At 34.9% G+C, this 4,571-nt stretch overlaps 1 long non-coding RNA gene across 1 annotated transcript; it reads right to left on the bottom strand.

Annotated features, from left to right (window-relative positions):
• Positions 1-239: 239 nt before the first annotated feature.
• LOC138899618 (uncharacterized) lies at positions 240-1,239 on the bottom strand. Its single transcript, XR_011411363.1, has 3 exons — positions 1,154-1,239; positions 706-1,065; positions 240-330 (listed from the first exon to the last, which is right to left on the bottom strand). It is a non-coding gene; the product is annotated as an uncharacterized lncRNA (long non-coding RNA).
• Between the last annotated feature and the right edge of the window lie 3,332 nt (positions 1,240-4,571).

The raw sequence follows: 4,571 nt of genomic DNA, 5'->3' as shown, positions 1-4,571 counted from the left end.
AATAACATTAGATCGGCCTTCTTTAGTTTCTTTCACTTTTTTCTCTCCAAAGTATAAGATACTCTTTGTATATGACTTTAGTCTATAATCTTTTAAAGGTCCAAGATCAAGCAACCTTTTTTTTTGAACTCAGATTACAAAGAACTAAATAAATTGCAACTGAAAACTATAATACAAACATGACAATGAACAATATCAACTAAGGAATTTACTTTTATAAGAATTAGACAGTTTTCTAACCGTGATGTCATCCATAAGTCTTGAACGACTTGTCTCATTTGAACCACTTAAATTAGAAATAATGTTGAGAATTCCAGCAGAAACTTCATTCTGCTAAACATAGTAAAACGACATAACTTAATTCGTCGTACAACTCAGTGGAAAGGAATAATATAGGAACGAGTCAGAAACAGAGATAGTGAGAGTAACAAAAGTAATTTATCAGTACAGGCATGTCCTGTTGTGTTATTTGGTGGATCATATGGTAAGTAATAAGGTATAATTTATTAATTTAGTACATGAGTAATTTTTACTTTGCAAGTATGTATGTTGGACACTTATTTGCAATCAATTCTAGAGCTATGCTTCAATTAGATATTCTCTGTTTTCTTGTGTTTAGAGCAATGCAAGCAACAAGCTACCACTTTTATTGTTGTGTAATTTGACAGAAATATTCTTAGGATCAGAAGTAAGTAAACGAAATACCTTAGTACTTAGCATATGGGATGCTAGTGCCATCATCACCTCTTTTAATAATCTTTGGTCAAGCACCATGGCTTCTCGATTTGTTTGCTCCTCCTCAAGCTGTTTTTGTACTTTTAGCTGACATTCTACACTCTCTCATTTACAACATTCTTCTTCTACCTCTTTTTGTTGTGCTTGCAGTTTTTCTTGAATTCCATTTATGGATCTCCTACTTGTTGACTTAACTCCTGATCCTTGACCACGACAATAACTTGACATTTCTCCAACAACTTTCACAAATGCAACATTAACAATCGGGTCCAAATCGGTATCCTCTTCAATTTTTTGGATTTGTTCAGCAATATATTCTTTCACCTTATCCTACAAAAAATTTACAGAGGCTTTAACTTTCAATATTTATTTCTATAAACTCATATTCTAGGAATAAATATAAAAGAGTCACATATACATTTAATTCAGCAGAGGCATCATAACCCAATGTCTGTTCTTCATGTGAGTCAATTCCCAAAGTTTCTACAAGTTTGGCTCTTTACCAGTGTTTGTATTTCTCTACCAAAATAAATTAAATTATATTATTAAATCAAGAATAACCAAAACCCATTAAATAAAGACATATGTTACCTATTCATAAGATATTTCCTGCCGCAAATACGATTCACTTCTTGATTGGCCTTATTGGTTTTGTTTCGCTCACTCATTCTCTACGTTGAGTTTGAATCCATAAATATATTTTTTTGATGTACTATGAGAAATAGAATAAGAAAATATATAATATACAAAGTTAAATCCATTTATTTTTGGCGTACTCCTAATTAATTACCTTAAAAGTATCAGAATCAAAATATTCAACCAAGAATTTCTATTTTGCTTCATTAACATCGACTGGTATGTTCTGCAAGCGTTCCTCCTTTGTAGCATATTTCTTGAAATGATCATGGAGCATACTACGATGATATATATACAAATTATTAGCTATTTTAAGGATAGTGTCCCGATTGTGTTGTGTGTCTAGAAGTTGGAAAGTGTCCTAAATTCAAAACAAACTTAAGTGAACTTACTTAAAATAGAATTTTGATGGTCTGCCAATGAACTAAGGGATGTTTCAGAGTCGACTGCTCTAAATTTGGTTTATCAGTATACTTTATATGTATACTTATATCGTTGTTATGGTGTATTATTCAATTCCAAAAGTAATATGGAATTGCGAGTTTGCTTATGTGTACTGGACCAACAAGAAAATTCTAAGGGAACAGAGTGATATGAGCAACAATCCTATCTTTTGCTACATCATAAACTTCTTTCCAATTCTTGACATCATGCCTAGCATTATGCATAACTTTGATAGAAAGCTTGGGAACAAAATCATTAGCTTCAGGACCTACTGCTACAGTTCGATCTGGCGGAATAATCACCTTCAACTTTCCATTGTTACTATCTTTGCGTTTCTTTTGGATTGAAAGCCCTGTTGTCTTCCCCCTTTCCTTTCTCTTTTGACCTTCAGCTATATATGAAAATATGTAGGTGTATAGTAAACATAATATATACAAGTTAGAGATTTTATAGGGCTGGGTTCTAACAAATGAATTAACTTACCTGGCGGTGGGTTTGAGATTACATCAGCAGTTCCAACATTATTAAAAACATGCACATCTTTCATCATGATAGGCTGCAACACATATTAAAAGAAATTATATTATTGGAGACTAATCGAACGTGCAAGTGACAGAAGCAAAATGCTAAGAAAGAGACAATATATATTCTGAAGCTAAAAAAACAAATCAATTAAAAGCAAAAATGATAAAGAAATAACAGAAGTAGAAAACAGATATTAACCATTTTGGCAAGGTGAACTTCTGTGAAGAAAGCATTGAAATAAAAAAAAATATCTTGAAGACTAGTTGAAAATCATAACCAATCATCATCCTCAATTTCATCATTTTCATCAGAAAGATATTCTTCATCTATACTAAATTCATCTCCATTTTCAAGATCAGGTTCAGCAAAAGCTTCCAAGTTTACTTCTTCCTCGTTATTCAGAGAAGGTGCATCAACACTCACTCCATCAATATCTTCTCTTTGTATTCAAATGACATCATTGTCCGACTCTACTTGAAGATATGATTCTCCCCTTTCAATCAAGTCAATCAGTTGATACGACACCATTTCATCTTCTTGTTCGGGTAGATCATATAAATTATGTGGTCTTACTCTAGCCACTACATGCTATTTCTCATTTTGATCATGTTTAACATAATACACAGACTAAGCTTGTGAGCCTAAAATGAATGGATCATTTGTGTTATGAAGTTGTGTCCCGTCTACACATATGAATCCATATTCATCCTTTTTATAATATCTATTTGTCACGACCCAAACTCCCTCCGTATAACGTCGTGAAGGCACCTAGTCTCTACGACTAGGCAAGCCTAACAAATTACGAAAAATAACAAAACGAAAGTAAAATTGGTAACTAACACCAGTGGATAACTAAATAACTAGTAACAACGCCGCTCAGCATGTGCAATAACCAATACTCTATAAATACACAGTTTTCCCAAAATGCGGAGCATCATAAGTCACAAGCTACATAAGGGAACTAGTATCTCTATACACCAGAGTCTAACAAAAGAAGTACAGAAGGTAAATGACATAGGAGAGAATAGAGGTGGACTCGGAGGTCTGTGGACACGGCAGATGTACCTTGTAGTCTCCGTAAAACAACAAGCACTCTCAGCTAGTAAGGGCAGATAAGAAGTGCCTGGATCTGCACACAAAAACATGTGCAGAAGAGTAGTATGAGTACACCACAACGGTACCCAGTAAGTGCCAAGCCTAATCTCGGTCTAGTAGTGACGAGGTCAGGTCAGGCCCACTGGTATATAATAAATAAAGCAGGAGAATATACAATATAATAAGAGACTAGAATTTAGCAAAGGAAAACACAGCAAGGCAACAATACAACACACAGGGTTAAACAGCAGGGGATCTCCCGAGATACCGTCTCGCAGTCCCAAAATAAATATACAGGGAGAACTCCCGAGGTACCACCTCGTAGTCTCAAAAGTAAATATGCAGGGAGAACTCCCGAGGAACCGCCTTGTAGTCTCAAAAGTAAATGTGCAAGGTGAACTCCCGAGGAACCACCTCGTAGTCTCAAAAGTAAATATACAGGGAGAACTCCCGAGGAACCTCCTCGTAGTCTCAAAGGTAAATGTGTAGGGAGAACTCCCGAGGAACCGCCTCGTAGTCTCAAAAGTAAATATATAGGGAGAACTCCCGAGGTACCGCCTCGTAGTCTCAAAAGTAAACACATATCTCAAACTGACAAATACAACAGTTAACAACAATATTTCTACAGTTATACTGATAAAGAACAAGAAAAAGTAGGGAATCAACTAGGCATGCTTCACAGAGTTCAAATAAGCAGTTAAAGCACGCAGACATGAGATATTAGACTAAACATGATAACTACACATATTGGAATAGCTCAATTTAGAATAAAAACAGACTAATACCCATTTAAACGGTATAACTCAAATTAAAGTAAAATAGGTTGCTACTCAGTAAAGATAAATCGAGTTTTACAATAAATAGCTTGTGTACGTACTCGTCATAACGTATACGGTGCTCACATATCACAACAGTACCAAATCCTAAGTGGATTTCCCCCACACAAGGTTAGGCAAGCCACTTACCTCGAACCAAGCTCAATCAATCGGTAACAATGCCTTTTTCACGAATATCCGACTCCGAATAGCCCAAATCTAGCTAAAATCAATTACATACCATAAATACAACTATAAGAAATTAATCTAATTAATGAAATCAAAGCTAAAGCAAGAAATTTGAAAGTCGCCCCAAAGAGT

The sequence above is a fragment of the Nicotiana tomentosiformis genome, chromosome 9 (assembly GCF_000390325.3).
Source record: "Nicotiana tomentosiformis chromosome 9, ASM39032v3, whole genome shotgun sequence".
In the NCBI taxonomy this organism is placed as follows: domain Eukaryota; kingdom Viridiplantae; phylum Streptophyta; class Magnoliopsida; order Solanales; family Solanaceae; genus Nicotiana; species Nicotiana tomentosiformis.
Note: the sequence above shows the minus strand (reverse complement) of the source record. Positions and strands in the feature narration are given on the sequence as shown.